We start from the raw sequence: 19706 nt of genomic DNA, 5'->3' as shown, positions 1-19706 counted from the left end.
GAGCCTGAACTCGAAACAATCGAGGTCGCGACGGACGAAGCGCGAGATGACGTATTCGACGCGGGCGCGGGGGTGGGGGTAGCGTTAGGCGCTACGTGAGCCGCATCGTGGGAACGTGCGCTCGAACTTGACGCGGCGACGGGGGGCGCGCGGCGTGCCTCCGAGGCACGGTTGAGAAACGCGGCGACGGACGCGGGGGGAGAGGGATTGCCACGAGAGGCCCTATACCTAACATACTCGGCCCTAATTGTCGGGTACCTTTCCCGGAGGAACCCGACAAAATCACTGTCACTAATAACACTCTCACTGAGTTCTTCCATGCTTCGGTCTTCTTGCCCGGGGGGGGCGGCCCCGGGACTTTTGTTGAACTCGCCGAAAGGCGAGGCCCCGGATAGGATAGGATTTGTAACCCCCCTGTGCTGCAGGACAGCAAGGAGCAGGGGGGGGGAATGCCTATGCCGTGAAAACGGCAATCGGCGGGGAAAAGGAAAGGAACCCGCTCGGGCTGTATAGTGCTACAGCAGGCAGAATCGCGAGCGGGGGTCTAGTCTTGAAAAAGACTGTTGTTTTTGGGAAGGGTTAGGAAATCGCTAGCCTGTGAGTGCCACAGGAAGCTGAACGTAGCGATTGGTTTTGCCTTGAAAAAGGCAGTTGGTAAGGGTGGGTTCGCGGTTACAAAACTTTAGCGCACAAAAATGGACCTCGATACGCAGATCGCAAGCGACCAACGGATCGGCACGTCCGCACTACCGAATTGTACGCACGATGTATTCACGGTCACTACACTGTCGAGCACAACTGTGAGTTCAGAGACGCAGCTCGCAAGCGGGCCACGGATCGGAAAGCACGTCCGCGCACGACCGAGTCGTGAGCGAGAAATGTTTGGAGCTATTCGATTTGTTACGAAACAATATAAGTCGCCGCGGCCTAACGTATAAGACGTCCGGTGCATTCGTGTTGAGTGATGTACCGGTGTTCGAATCCCGCAGGCGGGTATCAATTTTTCTAATGAAATACGTACTCAACAAATGTTCACGATTGACTTCCACGGTGAAGGAATAACATCGTGTAATAAAAATCAAACCCGCAAAATTACAATTTGCGTAATTGCTGGTGGTAGAACCTCTTGTGAATCCGCACGGGTAGGTACCACCACCATGCCGTTTTCTGCCGTGAAGCAGTAATGCGTTTCGGTTTGAAGGGTGGGGCGGCCGTTGTAACTATACCTGAGACCTTAGAACTTATATCTCAAAGTGGGTGGCGCATTTACGTTGTAGATATCTATGGGCTCCAGTAACCACTTAACGCCAGGTGGGCTGTGAGCTCGTCCATCCATCGAAGCAATAAAAAAAAATGGACATAACTCAATTCACAGATACATGTGTTTAATTTAACATAAATACATGTGTAAAAGCTTCCTAACAAGTAATGCTTCATCAACGCACGAGTTAGCATTCAGCACGCTTGACTTGTTACCTTCTTCAACTGAAACCGACAATAGTTCCTGACAGGTTTATTAAGGGTTACACTAGAGAAGGTTCTGTTACGGACAAATATATGACAAAGGTATGACAGGGCGGGATCGAACACATAAGATTCTTCGGAGGGAGTTAAACATAGTGAGCAACAGAGCAACAGATAAATCTTTTTTGAAGTCAAATTCACCTGTGCTGGACTTTTATGCGGTGCTTTATATGACCTAATTGTGTTTAATTGGTAATAAAAGCTAATTCTATACTCAATTATCCTTTAAATTTACAAACGAATCTAGGTACATAAATGACTTAGAAATTTAAATTCAACGTTGTACTATAGTAAGTAGAGTAGAGTAGAGTATATAAGTAGAGTTGGTGATGCAGTGCTTTAAATATAATTGTGTTTAGTTGGTAATATAAGCTAATTCTATACTCAATTACCCTTTAAATTTACAAACGAATCTAGGTACATAAATGACTTAGAAATTTAAATTCAACGTTGTACTATAGTAAGTAGAGTAGAGTAGAGTATATAAGTAGAGTTGGTGATGCAGTGCTTTAAATATAATTGTGTTTAGTTGGTAATATAAGCTAATTCCATACTCAATTACCCTTTAAATTTACAAACGAATCTAGGTACATAAATGACTTAGAAATTTAAATTCAACGTTGTACTATAGTAAGTAGAGTAGAGTAGAGTATATAAGTAGAGTTGGTGATGCAGTGCTTTAAATATAATTGTGTTTAGTTGGTAATAAAAGCTAATTCTATACTCAATTACCCTTTAAATTTACAAACGAATCTAGGTACATAAATGACTTAGAAATTTAAATTCAACGTTGTACTATAGTAAGTAGAGTAGAGTAGAGTATATAAGTAGAGTTGGTGATGCAGTGCTTTAAATATAATTGTGTTTAGTTGGTAATATAAGCTAATTCTATACTCAATTACCCTTTAAATTTACAAACGAATCTAGGTACATAAATGACTTAGAAATTTAAATTCAACGTTGTACTATAGTAAGTAGAGTAGAGTAGAGTATATAAGTAGAGTTGGTGATGCAGTGCTTTAAATATAATTGTGTTTAGTTGGTAATATAAGCTAATTCTATACTCAATTACCCTTTAAATTTACAAACGAATCTAGGTACATAAATGACTTAGAAATTTAAATTCAACGTTGTACTATAGTAAGTAGAGTAGAGTAGAGTATATAAGTAGAGTTGGTGATGCAGTGCTTTAAATATAATTGTGTTTAGTTGGTAATATAAGCTAATTCTATACTCAATTACCCTTTAAATTTACAAACGAATCTAGGTACATAAATGACTTAGAAATTTAAATTCAACGTTGTACTATAGTAAGTAGAGTAGAGTAGAGTATATAAGTAGAGTTGGTGATGCAGTGCTTTAAATATAATTGTGTTTAGTTGGTAATAAAAGCTAATTCCATACTCAATTACCCTTTAAATTTACAAACGAATCTAGGTACATAAATGACTTAGAAATTTAAATTCAACGTTGTACTATAGTAAGTAGAGTAGAGTAGAGTATATAAGTAGAGTTGGTGATGCAGTGCTTTAAATATAATTGTGTTTAGTTGGTAATAAAAGCTAATTCTATACTCAATTACCCTTTAAATTTACAAACGAATCTAGGTACATAAATGACTTAGAAATTTAAATTCAACGTTGTACTATAGTAAGTAGAGTAGAGTAGAGTATATAAGTAGAGTTGGTGATGCAGTGCTTTAAATATAATTGTGTTTAGTTGGTAATATAAGCTAATTCTATACTCAATTACCCTTTAAATTTACAAACGAATCTAGGTACATAAATGACTTAGAAATTTAAATTCAACGTTGTACTATAGTAAGTAGAGTAGAGTAGAGTATATAAGTAGAGTTGGTGATGCAGTGCTTTAAATATAATTGTGTTTAGTTGGTAATATAAGCTAATTCCATACTCAATTACCCTTTAAATTTACAAACGAATCTAGGTACATAAATGACTTAGAAATTTAAATTCAACGTTGTACTATAGTAAGTAGAGTAGAGTAGAGTATATAAGTAGAGTTGGTGATGCAGTGCTTTAAATATAATTGTGTTTAGTTGGTAATATAAGCTAATTCTATACTCAATTACCCTTTAAATTTACAAACGAATCTAGGTACATAAATGACTTAGAAATTTAAATTCAACGTTGTACTATAGTAAGTAGAGTAGAGTAGAGTATATAAGTAGAGTTGGTGATGCAGTGCTTTAAATATAATTGTGTTTAGTTGGTAATATAAGCTAATTCTATACTCAATTACCCTTTAAATTTACAAACGAATCTAGGTACATAAATGACTTAGAAATTTAAATTCAACGTTGTACTATAGTAAGTAGAGTAGAGTAGAGTATATAAGTAGAGTTGGTGATGCAGTGCTTTAAATATAATTGTGTTTAGTTGGTAATAAAAGCTAATTCTATACTAAATTACCTTTTAAATTTACAAACGAATCTAGGTACATAAATGACTTAGAAATTTAAATTCAACGTTGTACTATAGTAAGTAGAGTAGAGTAGAGTATATAAGTAGAGTTGGTGATGCAGTGCTTTAAACATAATTGTGTTTAGTTGGTAATAAAAGCTAATTCTATACTAAATTACCTTTTAAATTTACAAACGAATCTAGGTACATATGACTTAGAAATTTAAATTCAACGTTGTATTATAGTAAGTAGAGTAGAGTAGAGTAGAGTAGAGTAGAGTATATAAGTAGAGTTGATGATGCTGTGCTTTAAATGTAATTGTGTTTAGTTGGTAATAAAAGCTAATTCTATACTAAATTACCCTTTAAATTTACAAACGAATCTAGGTACATATGACTTAGAAATTTAAATTCAACGTTGTATTATAGTAAGTAGAGTAGAGTAGAGTATATAAGTAGAGTTGGTGATGCAGTGCTTTAAATGTAGTTGTGTTTAGTTGGTAATATAAGCTAATTCCATACTAAATTACCCTTTAAATTTACAAACGAATCTAGGTACATATGACTTAGAAATTTAAGTTCATTGTTGTACTATAGTAAGTAGAGTAGAGTATGTAAGTAGAGTTGGTGTTTACAAAATACAAACCCAAGAACAGCGAGCGCTTAAAATTAATGTTTAATCACAATTTCGATCGACATAAATGGCCACATTGAGAGCTACTAGATTTGATTAGAATCTGTCAAAGTTAGCCTTTGTTTAGATTCAACTCGCTGGTTCGCAGTCAACTTGAGTTCGCATCAGTAGTTTGGGGTCCCCATTACGCTACTTACTCGCAGCGTATTGAAAGCGTACAGCGTGCATTCACTAGGCACTTGGCATTCCATTCTTCTAGCATATCTTACCGTACCACATATGATCTACGTCTTAAACATTTTAAAATGATATCGCTCGGCAACCGTCGTAGAATAATTAATATCATGTTCCTAAAAAAACTAATTTCCGGAAGCATAGATTGTAGCCACTTACTTCAGAAAATCAACTTTAGCGTTCCATACCACTGCCCACGGCATCCTATTACTGAAATTTTCCATATTCCCGCAAGTAGAACAAACCTCCTTAGATATTCCCCTTTATCAAAGATTTGTGGTGAATATAACCAAATATATGCATTAATTGACGGCATTGACATTTTTAACGACACGTGTGCTGGTCTCAAAAACAAACTAGTATCCAAGTTCCTTTGCTTATAATTGATGAGAGAATGTCATTCTGATTACATTGCGCAGTCTGTTCTATGTATTTATATTTTTTGCATTGCCGCGCTCGACTTTTTTAATTTTTTTATAGTTTTATAATTTTTATTTATAATTTTTTACTATATAAATATGTGCATTATTTCTTATTTAGTAATCTGTGAAGTTAGTAGTGTGTGTAGTTAGCTCTTGTTTTCATGTTGTTTTCAAATATATATATTGCTGTAACATGTCATAGTGTGTTATAAGAGATTGCTGTACATGCCTGTAACTGGCTTACATACCAGTACTTAATTTTATACATGTTAATTTTAAGCTTGAATGTTTTGTGTGTATTGCTGTTGGTGTGTCTAAATAAATAAATAAATAAATAAATAAATAAATATTATGTATTACTTAAAGATACTGATATATTTCTTAATTACTAGTGGTCCCTAGGTAGTCGAAACTCGACTATAATTAATTGAAATTATAAGTTTGTACACTATTAGGATTCTATTGCCAAAGACTATTAAATTTCTATAATCACAGATTTCGCTAACACTACACTTTAGACTCAGAAATATTAATAAAGACGAACAATATTTAATGTATTCTTAATTTGACCACAGACGCCAAGAACAAAAGTTTGACAATAAATAGTATGCATGCGTGTGTGCGTCAAATACATGGTATGTAGTGTGTGTAACGTTTTCTTTATTGATTTAATGTATCTTTTATGCATTATTTAAAAAAAGTATTAGCATTATGCCCTCTATATTCTCTATGAGTGTGGGAAATTTCATACTCCTCCGTCCGCGCAATTTTCGTATAAAGGGGTAAAAAGTTTTTGCTTCACGTATATAATATATAGATACTGATATATTTCCTAACTAGATTCTCAGTAAAATTTCCAAACACGACAAAACGGAATTTATGGTTTACGTTATAGCTTCGATATTTATTTTACTTCCTTCACTTTGACCTGCTAGTTTAAATCGCTAAGAAATCCTTGAATTTTGCCGTCAAATTAAGTAATTGACGTCAAAGAGCGGTAATCGTTTTATGGGAAGTGTGCAAGAAATCGTGGTGCCTAACTAGAGCCTATTTGACCCCGTAACATACTTGCTTATAGCATCGCAATTGAGAGCCTGCAGCGAACATGGAACCGGTCATGTATTTCAAACTAACGATGCTGTTCTATTTGGAGATACCAAACAAGGTTAACACAGTGATTTACTCAAGAAGAACTTCTCTTATAATGCAGCTACTGGTGGTCTTATGAGCCCGCGCGTTCTGGTTTGAATTTTTTTTTTTCCTACCTATGCTGATTGCCTTGAGAGGCTATTTCAGCTTCGCCCTAACATGTAGGTGAGCTCATGGGGCTCAAGGCGGAGTGTTGCTAACCCTGGCCCTAGCTCTTGCTAGGGCCAGGGTGCATCGCAGGCGGTGCATCGCAGAATCTACCACCGGATCGGAAACGCAACCCACTGAGAAGATCCGGCGAGAAACTCAATGGGCTGTGTCTATGGGTTAATTCGCTCAAGGGCTCGACGAGGACGGTGACCGGTGGTGTTATATGGTGTTATATATATTATAGTGGGGTGGTACCTAAAAGCACCGTGTACCTAAAACCTAAAACCGCGTACCTAAAAGCACCGTGTAATGGATCGGGAGGATCCGTAATGACGTGTTTTGGGCGACGTCGACTATTTACCATTCGGTCTACAGGATCGGGTATGTAATTCCCAGCGGCCACGACAAGAGGGTCCTCATGTCGTGCCGCCTTCTCAAAGTTTGGTTGAATAGTAGGGCAGTTTTACTATAGAATGGAGACTGTATTTATTTACGCACAGTAAATCTCTGGAATTCGTTGCCATCAGCGGTCTTCCCCAACAACTGCGACATTGGGTTATTCAAGAAAAGAGCATATTCTTACCTGAAGGGTAGGCAACGCACTGGCGTAAACGCTGGTGACCGTGGGCGGCGGTGAATCACTTACCATCAGGTGACCCGTCTTGCTCGTTTGCCTCTTAGTTGTTATAAAAAAAAAAAAAACTTAGAACTCATGTTGCTAGGTGGGTGGCGGTATATACTTTCTTAATTTTATTTAGACTTCGGTAATCACTTAACGCCAGGTGAAAAAAAAGACTCGCGCACTCTTCGCATTTAGAAGCAGAATTTTCTGCGACATGTTTATCTGGCGAACGTTTTTACAATGCAATCTGCAATGTACATATTTCAATTTTAATAAATGTAGAGCTTGATGGTATTATTCAATTGTGTATCTTTTATATTAGATATGATAAATGGCAAGTTAATAAATTGTTTTACAGATTAGTGGGCTCTTCCAGATGAAAGAAACGTCAGGCGTCCACTAGATGAATCCACAACAATGTGACAACCTTATAAAAACTGGATCAGATGTCCTCACTATATTTAGTGGCCTATTACTAGTAACAATGAAGGATGATGAATCAGAGATGCCATATAAAATTAACAAGTTTGATAAATAAATTCAAGGATTTCTGTACGATTTAAACTAGCAGGTCAAAGTGAAGCAAGCTAAATAAATATCAAAGCTATAACGTAAACTATAAATTCAGTTTTGTCGTGTTTGGAAATTTTACTGAGAATCTAGTTAGGAGATATATCAGTATCTTTGAGTAATACATAATATTGAATCTTGAGATATGAGTTCAAAGGCCTCAGTATAGTTACAACGGTTGCCCCACCCTTCAAACCGAAACGCATTACTGCTTCTCGGCAAAAATAGGCAGGGCGGTGGTACCTACTCGTGTGGACTCACAAAACGTCCTACCACCAGTACTTATTAGCGATTAGCGAAGTGATATTAGCGAAGTCATATTCAATCAAAACTAGGAGCTGTCAGTCTGGCCATTTATGTCGATTATAATTGCGATTAAACCCTAATTTTAAGTGCTCGCTGTTCTTGGGCTTGTATTTTGTAAACATCAACATTTTAACCAGCATTATCTTCATTTCTTCCTCGTTTCTTTGTGATCCTGAATGATGGGCTTACAAAGAAACGCTTTTAGTACATAATTCTTTTTTATTTATTGTTTAGTTGGGTGGACGAGCTATTCGACCCCTTTTTGGAAATGGCTAATCACACTTGGTTTACAGCCGACGGCAGTAATCAATTAGGAGGTCACTATTTTTGTTGGTCATTATCAGCCCCGAATTGCTGTACCGGGGTCGTTATTGGTGACCTTACGGGCAGAAAATTATATTCCGAGTGCGAATGTTTCTTTGAACTAAATTTAAATGGGAACTTCTTCTTCCGTCCCTGTTCCCAATATCTGGGGTCGGGTTTCCTCACTCTACGCCGCCAGATTGATCTGTCCTGGGTTGTCGGTTTTGGCAATTGGGCTTTCTTCGATGTTTGACCACCAAATTTGTAAATAATAACATACAATAGAATTATATTTAATACAGAAGAACCAATGTCGACTTACTAAATAGAAACATTGGATTTTAACTTCATAATTCTATTCTCTATGTTTATATTCTACTGAATTTGAGGGCTAGCTTTCTGTTCTATTTATGGTACCATGTATGAACTTTGATATCTATGAATCCTTATACATTTTTAGCAAACACACAATCTTCGAAATCATTAGCTAATTTACAAAGAAATTGACTCCCTATTTTAATATCTTGTTTTTTTTTTATTGCTAGATGGGTGGACGATCTCACAGCCCACCTGGTGTTAAGTGATTACTGGAGCCTATAGACATTTACGACGTAAATGCGCGACCCACCTTGAGATATAAGTTCTAAGGTCTCAGTATAGTTACAACGGCTACCCCACCCTTCGAACCGAAGCGCATTACTGCTTCACGGCAGAAATAGGCAGGGTGGTGGTACCTACACGCGCGGACTCACAAGAGGTCCTACCCGTGGTCCTATCCTATTCCTTCATCGTGGAAGTCAATCGTGAACATTTGTTGAGTACGTATTTCATTAGAAAAATTGGTACCCGCCTGAGATTCGAACACCGGTGCATCGCTCAACACGAATGCATCGGACGTCTTATCCGTTAGGCCGCGACGACTTCAAATTGTTGTTGTTTCTTGATAATTTAATAAATTGCTAATCTAATGAAATGTTCAGAGATATTTCTATGTATTAGTACGTCTGAGTAACCTCTGAGTGTCCGAAAGTTTTGGATTACGGACACAGCACACGTTTTTCGTATCGTTTGCAATTATCACGTTCTCTGCAAACTGATTGCCTTCGTACGTAACGTGGTCATTACATCTTCTATTGGATTCGTTAAGGTGTTCCTTTTCTGTATACCGAGATTAAAGGTTAGAAAGATTAGTGGGCTTACTTTCGTGTTGTTTGTTAGGTAAGATTAGAAAATAGTTTTTGTTTGGAAATTGAATCGCAACGGAAACAACGCCTTCCACAATTTAGGAGTTCTCTAATCTCTAAATCCTATTTGAAGAATTCGTGTTTTAATGTCCTAAGATGCTCAGTGTTTTCCTAATTCTGAGGACCAGTAAGATAAATAATTCATAGCGCGTGTTCTTCAACGACTGGTGATTTACTGGTGGTAGGACCTCTTGTGAGTCCGCGCGGGTGAGTACCACCACCCTGCCTATTTCTGCCGTGAAGCAGTAATGCGTTTCGGTTTGAAGGGTGGGGCTGCCGTTGTAACTATACTTGAGACCTTAGAACTTATATCTCAAGGTGGGTGGCTCATTTACGTTCTAGATGTCTATGGGCTCCAGTAATCACTTAACACCAGGTGGGCTGTGAGCTCGTCTACCCAGCGAAGCAATAAAAAAAAACGACAAAGGAATCATATCAAGTAACGAAAAAACGCACGACCCTTAATTTTGTGAATTGGTTTAATAGATATTGTTTTTGTTTGGGTCTGGAAGAAACTTCCAGATTTGATTTTAAGCGTTAAGGGCCGTGAATGGGTAAGTTTGAAGCTGATGCAACTAAGCTCCGTCTGTTGCTCATAAACTAACGTCAGATCATTGGTACATCCAAAATCCGGCTTCGGAATCACCATCCGGATTTGGAATGAGCTCCCCTCCACGGTGTTTCCCAAGCGCTATGTCATGTCCTTCTTCAAACGAGGCTTGTGGAGAGTATTAAGCGGTAGGCAGCGGCTTAGCTCTGCCCCTGGTATTGCTGACGTTCATGAGCGGCGGTAAACACTTACCATCAGCTGGGCCATATGCTCGTCTACCTGCTAAGGCAATAAAAAAAAATTCTCAACCGAGGTAAACGTAGGATAAGAATGCGTTTGACAAACAGCGCTTCTTCGCTGCTATTGATAAATGCTGAGTAGAGAAAATGTTAAGTTTGACGTTTAAATAACACCAGTCAGTCATTTCTATCGCGGTGCTATCCATTGGAACTCTGAATGTGGAATTCATGGCCGTCATATTTATCAGTGTTCAGAGCAAATTATGTTCCTATGTAGTGTAACATAACTTATAATACGATTATTTTATATAACCAAATTATATAATTACATTACATTATATTATTGTATGGGAATGATACCCCGCCCCGCTTAGCTTACTATGCAGTTAGTGTGCATATAGTAATGAGCAGCATTCGTTAGTCAGTCAGTGGTTAACGTGCAGCGATCCACCGTGGTCGCTGAGGCAAATAAGCATACAATTATAGTCAGTGTTTTATTGACCACTCCGATGAGGTTTCCGGAGGAGAGCGCATAGTAAGCCCTCAACATCAACGAAACCTCACATTAATAATAGAATTATATAAAAAAATAGATTATACTTAATGTAAGTGGATCTAATGAGTGCGACACGCTTTCATAATATTAAAGCAGTGATTACTGAAACCAATTTTGTAAATGGAAACTAATTTGTAACTAATATATTCGCTTCACAATTACCTATGGCTGCGATTCCACCAATGTCAGACATACAATCATTAATCCCTAAATAGTTCGGTTATAAACAGGCTAATGCACTCTTACATGAATTGTTAGCGAAAGTTTCGTTCTATTGTTTATCGAAGAACGTTGGAAGTGGTTAAAAGTCACTTTGACCGTCCGATTTGGGTAGACGGTATTGATACCGTCGGGCAGATCAAAATTTACTAGCAACTAGCTTTTGCCAGCGACTCCGCCCGCGTGGAATAGTTACTTTGGCATAACTCTAAATTTAACCCCCACTTCGTTTACGTAGAGAGTGAAAATATGTTAAGGAGCTATTTAAACCCCTATTTTGAAACATTATTTATTGGTGCTCCACTTGTTTTGGCCTTACCGTGATGTTATATAGCCTATAAGCCTTCCTCAATAAATGAGCTATCTAACACTGAAAGAATTTCAAATCGGACCAGTAGTTCTTGAGATTAGCGCGTTCAAACAAACAAACTCTTCATCATCATCAGCCTGCGGCAGTCCACTGCTGGACATAGGCCTCCCCCAAAGCTCGCCACTGAACCCGATCTTCGGTTCTACGCATCCAGTTACTGCCAGGTGCCTTGCGCAGGTCGTCGCTCCATCTAGCAGGAGGGCGTTCTACACTACGTTTGCCGGTTCGCGGTCTCCACTCCAGAACACGTCTACCCTAACGGTTATCGGTTCTGCGACATATGTGACCAGCCCACTGCCACTTCAGCTTATGAACTCTGCGAGCTATATCGATCACTTTGGTTTTTGCCCGAATGACCTCATTGCGTATTCGGTCTCGCAATGACAAACCAAGCATAGCTCGTCCATAGCTCGCTGAGTAACTTTTAGTTGGTGGACTAGTCGCACAGTCGGTGTCCATTTTTCGGCTCCGTAGGTAAGCACGGGTAGGACGCACTGATTATGGACCTTTGTCTTCAGACATTGTAGTATGGGCGACGAAAAGACCTGACGAAGAAACTCTTCAGCTTTATAATATTATTAGTATAGATACACGTGCACAGTAAAACGCGGGGATCTGGTGGTAGATTCTGCAAAGCACGGCTCTTGCTAGGGTTCGTGTTAGCAACGTCGTCAGGTTTGAGCCCCATGAGCTCATCTACTAGATCAGCGAATCCAGAATAAGCCCTAGAGGTTACTATGATAGGTAGGGAAAAAAAAACGCGGGTATTCCTTCGCAGCACATTGCTGATTTACCAAATATTACATTTGAAAAGAAAACTAAATTGCAAGAATGCCACAAAATAATATATGTATTACAAGTGTTGAAGTATTATACAATTTTTTACCAAGCCCCTAAAGTCTAAAATAAAATAAACATAAACTATTGGGATAAAGTGCTTACTTTTGTCGATCTATATCGTTTTTCAATCTAGTTTATTATAATAGCATTTTGATATAAATAAAGAGAACATTGAAGTTACCCTAACAAATAATATAATATCGTTATCCAACCTATTCATATAGTTTAATATCGTCTTTATTATTTTCATTTCATTATTTTTAACGTTACTAAGACTCCACTGGTCTCAGCTCCTTGAAATTTGAAAATCTTGAAAACCAACGACTAATTTGGAAAACGAAATAAATTGCTATCTCAAGTTTTGTTTTAAATTAGTGCTAATATCATTTTTCGAAATGTTGCCTGATTCTATTTAAGATACGATCGTACGTTGATACTGTTACACGCTGGGGTTCGGGATAAATAAAACTTCCACCGAAGTACAAATTAAAATTCTATTTAACACTTACAGAGCACTTTACAATTCATAGTTCGCTTCCTCCGCTTCGCTTCATTCGCTGTTTCGCTTCGAGTAGTACCGATTATTAACTGCGTTCGTGTCATACATGTCCACAATTATCGAAAACATTCTTGACAGGTCGAGTAACTTCTATAAGTGTTTCTGCTATCTAACAATACAATGTGTTAATAATATTATTGTTTCGTAAATAAATGACATTCTGTTTATTTACAATGACGTTAATTCTATTATCGCCAGTTTGTCTGTACTTTTTCATTTTTTTTTATTGCTTAGATGGGTGGACGAGCTCACAGCTGACCTGGTGTTAAGTGGTTACTGGATCTACAACGTAAGACATCTACAACGTAAATGCGCCACCCACCTTGAGATGTAAGTTCTAAGGTCTCAAGTATAGTTACAACGGCTGCCCCACCCTTCAAACCGAAACGCAGTACTGCTTCACGGTAGAAATAGGCAGGGTGATCGTACCTACCACCAGTAAAAAGTGCTTACCGGAGCCCATAGACAGCTACAACACAAATGCCGCCACCCACCTTGAGATACTTTACTGGTGGTAGGACCTCTTGTGAGTCCGCACGGGTAGGTACCATCGCCCCGCCTATTTCTGCCGTGAAGCAATAATGCGTTTCGGTTTGAAGGGTGGGGCAGCCGTTGTAGCTATACTGAGATCTTAGAACTTATATCTCAAGGTGTGTGGCGCATTTACGCTGTAGATGTCTATGGGCTCCAGTAACCACTTAACACCAGGTGGGCTGTGAGCTCGTCCACACATCTAAGCAATAAAAAATAAATAAAAAGATATGAGTGCTAAGGTCTCAGTATAGTTACGTACTTTTACACAATTACAATATCTGGAGAAATAATACAGATTAATTTGTTAACGTTATCAGCTAGAGAAGTGGCTTCGCCCGCGTCGCTATTACACGCTTATTTGCTAACCGAGTAAGCGTTTCCGTCAACATCTGTAATTGTTTCATCGGAATTAATGGCCCCGAGGCAGATGTCTGGGAGCGTTCTTGATTCCTTTAATATTCTTACGTTTCGTTTACGGCTTTGTCGCGAGTTAGGAATCTTGTTGCTTCTGTAATGTTTTTATTAATATTTGCAACGAGGTCTTACTGAAGGTTTTTTTATTATTATTTTTAGTTGAATAGATGGGTGGAAGAGCTTACAGTCCACCTAGTGTTAAGTGGTTACTAGAGCCCATGGACATCTACAACCTAAATGCGCCACCCACCTTGAGATATGAGTTCTAGTCTCAGTATAGTTAAAACGGCTGCCCTACGCTTCAAATCGAAACGTATTACTGTTTCATGGCTGAAATAGGCGGGCTAGTGGTACCTACCCGTGCGGACTCACAAGAGGTCCTAATACCAGTAGATATTTTTATGCTTTCCTAGGAAAGCTTACATTATGTTTATATCAAAACGAAAATAACATAATAATTGCTTCAGAAATGAGAAAATTAAAAGCGTTTCAATTACATCTTACAGAGAGAGTAAAGCATATTGTATAATGACGTCAATATTCTAAAGGGTTAGAAAGGGACAGAGACTTCCTTCGCAATTTTCACTAGAATCTTTGACCGGGTAATTTTCAGAGATTCTTTAGTTTCCTAAAAGTTGGTTTATGAGTCAGAAAGTATTAAGTCATGCATACTAATTGCTTGTCTAAGGTACTTCTTTGTTTGAAGGTTTGAAGTCGTCGTGGCCTAAAGGATAAGACGTCTGGTGCATTCGTGTGTAGCGATGCACCGGTGTTCGAATCCCGCAGGCGGGTACCAATTTTTCTAATGAAATACGTACTCGACAAATGTTCACGATTGACTTCCACGGTGAAGGAATAACATCGTGTAATAAAAATCAAACCCGCAAAATTATAATTTGCGTAATCACTGGTGGTAGGACCTCTTGGGAGTCCGCACGGGTAGGTACCACCACCCCGCCTATTTCTGCCGTGAAACAGTAATGCGTTTCGGTTTGAAGGCTGGGGTAGCCGTTGTGTAACTATACTGAGATCTTAGAACTTATATCTTAACGTGGGTGGCGCATTTACATTGTAGATGTCTATGGGCTCCAGTAACCACTTAACACCAGGTGGGCTGTGAGCTCGTCCACCTATCTAAGCAATAAAAAAAAAGATAAACATTTCCGTGAAACGAGAAACCTCGTGTGAGAATCAGCCCCCTGCCCGAAAAAAAGGGTCTGCAGGTCTAATTCCCTGGGCATCTCACCCTTTAGGTCAATTTTCAAATTGTTCAGCTTGAGAAGTTGATTACATCCTACTTAATATTATAAATGTGAAAGCAAGAATGTGTGGATGTATGTTTGTTACTTTGTCACGCAGAAACTACTGAATGAATTTTATTGAAACTTTACAATAATATAGCTTACACATCAAAATAACACATCTAACGATAAGTGCCAAGTAAGTAGGAAAAAAAATCTACAATCTGCGAGCTATTCCAGCGTACTGCAAAAACCGTTGGAGTTAGACGTATATAATGTATTATGATAATGTTTATCTTAAATAGTTCTACAAAACAAGCTCGCGACAGCATATATCTCTAAGATAGATAGGTAAGATAAATAATTCATAGCGCATAGACTGGTGATTTACTGGTGGTAGGACCTCTTGTGAGTTCGCGCGGGTGGGTACCACCACCCCGCTTATTTCCGCCGTGAAGCAGTAATGCGTTTCGGTTCGAAGGGTGGGGTAGCCGTTGTAAATATACTGAGACCTTAAAGCTTATATCTCAAGGTGGGTGGCGCATTTACGTTGTAGATGTCTATGGGCTCCAGTAACCACTTAACACCAGGTGGGCTGTGCGCTCGTCCACCCATCAAAGCAATAAAAAAACAAAAAACAAAAAAACTTATGAAGACCGTTTTTTCCCATTGATATGCACCTCGAACCAGAAAAGTCGCATAGTGTAATGCCATGATGTCCCTGGGTTCATGTTTTCTTTTAAACTCCAATTACTTGCTAGAAAACCCCATTTGTCTAAGTCCTTCGAAAATTTAAAAGTCACCGAATCAATTTTAATCGGATAGTGAATTTTAATTTCGAGCGCCCCTCAAAGCCAGAGCTTTTAGAATCGAGCTTTTTAGTACTCGAAGTGTTGATAGAACGAATCAGTACTTTGAGTGAATTGTTATTTGCAGTATCTTACAGCCATAAATGATTAGAACAAAATATTATTGGACTACGGCATTGACTAACTCAATTTAAAAGAAAATTATATTTATGGCTAATAGATAAGGCTTATTATAGTGTGCAAGAATTTTTGTACATAATAAAATATTAGAATAAGAAGTGATAGAATAATAAAAATAGATAGATTTAGTAAATTTTGTGTTAGAATTAATATAAAAATAAGTGAAATTTTCGCATGCCTAAGCAGGCGAAATATATGAAACTATGTCCTATATCCATAATATCTTGTAAACTATATTTCTGGCGAATAAAGATTTTCTTCTTCTTCTTCTTCTGGAAAGATTCATAATAATATTTTCTTAATATTTTATATCCGACGCTTTGGATACTTAAGCACGAATTCGTTATTTAATTTAGAAATTATTTCGAATACTCAATAAATAGATCACGGATAACTTAGTCCTTTGTGACTATGAAAAACTCAACACTTAATAATTTTCGTGGTCACGGATCACTTAGTCTTAGTCGTCCGTGACCACAAAAAAGTACATACAGTTTCAATCAACATTCATAATGTTATTTAACGGGCTATTTATCATATCGAGGGGTGAAAGGCATTTATTTTTATAATTAAAGGTCGTTTTATTCGGTATTAACATCAACAGATCGATGTTTTTAATTGAAATTCAATTAAGTTGATTTCATTCAAATAGATGAAGAAGTTTTTTGTTACGATATTTTGACGTGACAACGTCTTATAATTCGATGGAGCCGGCTGCACGCACGAAAAAACATGACTCATGCGGCGTTACCTCGCTCTGAGGCGTTCCATTTAAGGCTTGAAGTGCAAGCGAGAGCGCGCAACGAGCGCCAAAAGAGGCACAATCGGCCTCCGCGTTCGGCAGCGTTCGACATCTGTCTCTCTCCTACTTGAGTGAGCGATGCATCCGCATGGACAGCTGCTATACAATAATACATTTACATGTTTTCGTCAAGTATGAAGTTCAGTGAAAAGTGAATGTGATGTCAATTGTTTATAGCAAACCATTCGATCAGTATTTTCTTATGACGTTGTCACGTTCAACAATCGTCAGTAAAACGACTTTACAGACAACCGATTTTGGTTTTTTTGCAAAATTTTTGAATGACTCTCCTTTGAAGTTGCAAAAATTACGCTTAAACCAAATTAATAGCCTTTCAACTTTCGATATATATAATTAAAGGGTTAGTTTATGTGTTATAGTTTACTTTTTAACTGCACCATAAAATTCAAGTAGTCTTAAGTTGTAATACAGAGACACCATAACTAGAATGATGTCTTGAGTTTTGTAATAAAGATTGAATGCTTGGCGATATAAGTGGATATATACGTGTCGGTCATTGACTTCTCATCAGTATGACAGCAATGAAAGTATTACGATTTTCTTTTATCGTCGAACTCGCTCGTGAACATAGTATGTGAGCGAAAATACGTAATCTGGTATAGCTGTGCGCTTAGTGCGAGTTTTTTAACGCTCTCGATAGCGTAAAAGTTAACTGAAATTTGTATAGAGTTGGAAAGTTTGCCTACGTTTGCCGCTAGGGGCGCTGTCCCAACTGCATACAAATTTAAGTTAACTTTTACGCTATCGAGAACGTTAAAAAACTCGCACTAAGCACACTGGACTCGTGTAGCCTATCGCCAAACATGTTGATTGCCACACAATTTTTTATTAATATAATTTATAATTTTAACGGCCGTCTGGTGTAGTGGTAAGTGACATGGTTACTAAACAAGGGGGTCGCGGGTTCGAATCCCGCCAAGGGAAGGTATTTGTATGATAAATATAAATATCTTTTCCAGGGTTATGGATGTATATTAAATATATGTATGTTTATAATAAAAAATCTTACATTTATATCCGTTATCTGGTACCTGTAACACAAGTTCTTTACGAACTTATCACGGGACCAGTTAACGTGGTGTGATTGTTAGTACATATTTATTTATTTATTATTTATTTATTTATAATTGTTGTACGTGATGACGTCATAAAGAAACATTAATGAAGTTTTGCATACTTTTACGTGACACTTTTTCGTGCGTGCAGCCGGTGTTTATCGATTTATAAGACTTTATCACGTCAAAAAACAATACCTTGTCTAATAAATTATGGCCACACGGGTAGAGATATATTACGTGTCTCCCCTAAGATTTCGGTCACAAGTTTCACGTCACATTTTTTATTCCCTAACTATGCTGATAGCCTTGACAGGCTATTTCACCTTCGCCTTAACATGTAGGTGAACTCACGAGGCTCAAACCGGAGTGTTGCTAACACTGGCCCTAGCGAGAGCAGTGCTTCGCAGAATCTACCACCGGATCGGAAACGCGGACCACTGAGAAAATCCGGCGAGAAACTCATTGGGCTAAACTCAGTGATGTCTATAACCCTAACTGATAATCGAAGCTCGTAAAAAATATAAATTAACATAAACATTATAAATGTAACACAAAAAAAAATTAAACTCGTCGAGGCATTAAAATTTCATAAGAGAAGTTTGCCAGTCCGTGAAATGATCAGGAGCTAGCTTCATTTGTATTCCGGGCTTTACAATTGTATATATTGTTCCACTGAGTTATTGTAATAGCCGATGTTCATACGTGATTATTTTTTTCCCTACCTATGCTGATAGCCTTGAGAGGCTATTTCAGCTTCACCCTAACGTGTAGGTGAGCTCACGGGGCTCAAACCGGAGCGTTGCTAACACTGACCCTACCAAAAGCAGTACTTCGCAGAATCCATCACCGGATCGGAAACGCGATCCACTGAGAAGATTAAATTATTATTGTTTTATTAACTCATGCCCGCAATTCTTTAATTAGTCTTAAGAATAAGACGGTTGTTGTACTCAATCGAGTGATATCTAAGTCGAGGTTTATTTTAGGCTTCGTTTATTAGTTTATACCTTTAGGTAACTCAGAGTCTTTGAGAGCTTTTCTAATAATTTACGTTACCGGTAGAAAAAGGCAGTCAGATTTGGTTAGAGAAAAACCACAAATCTTTCATTCCATTAACATTGATTCACACAGATAAAAATCGATACACTGATATTTCAGTACAATAAAATAAAAAAACAATTAACTTTTAACTTTCAGTCGAACAAACAACAATGTTAATAAATATTTTAATTAGACAAACGGTTATGATTTTACTATAGACTAATTTAAGTTCAGACACATTTATACAAACAATTTCCAATATACACCAGCAACTGAACAGGAGAGTAAACAATTAAAGGGCATAATATTCTACCATATTATTTACCACGTGAATATTTACTAGTTCTGTGGTAAGACTAAAATAATACAGAAGCTCCTGTAGTTAATTGCTGGTAAAATTAAATTACGTGTGGAAACTGAATCGGTGGTGGTTTGATTAAATTGGATGTTAACAATTTCGAATGGATTAAAATTAAATTTTGTTATTTTTAGGTTACCTACGTAATTGAAGTTATTAAGTTTTTTTATACGAATTCATCGAATAGGTTTTGTTCAGATGAAACATGTTTTGTCGGATCACCCGGATTCACTCTCGGTGCTTTTAGGACCCTCAAGCATTTTTTTTATTGCTTATGCGTTTGGACGAGCTCACAGCCCACCTGGTGTTAAGTGGTTACTAGAGCCCATAGACA

The 19706-nt window shown here is 37.7% G+C and overlaps 1 protein-coding gene across 1 annotated transcript in view; it reads right to left on the bottom strand.

Annotated features, from left to right (window-relative positions):
* The window catches only part of LOC101739021 (dopamine D2-like receptor), a 210250-nt gene that overhangs the window by 120625 nt on the left and 69919 nt on the right, over window positions 1-19706 (bottom strand). The window lies entirely within an intron of this gene.

The sequence above is a fragment of the Bombyx mori genome, chromosome 18, assembly GCF_030269925.1.
Source record: "Bombyx mori chromosome 18, ASM3026992v2".
Taxonomy (NCBI): domain Eukaryota; kingdom Metazoa; phylum Arthropoda; class Insecta; order Lepidoptera; family Bombycidae; genus Bombyx; species Bombyx mori.
The sequence above is the reverse complement of the archived record's forward strand: the minus strand, read 5'-3'. Positions and strand labels throughout refer to the sequence as shown.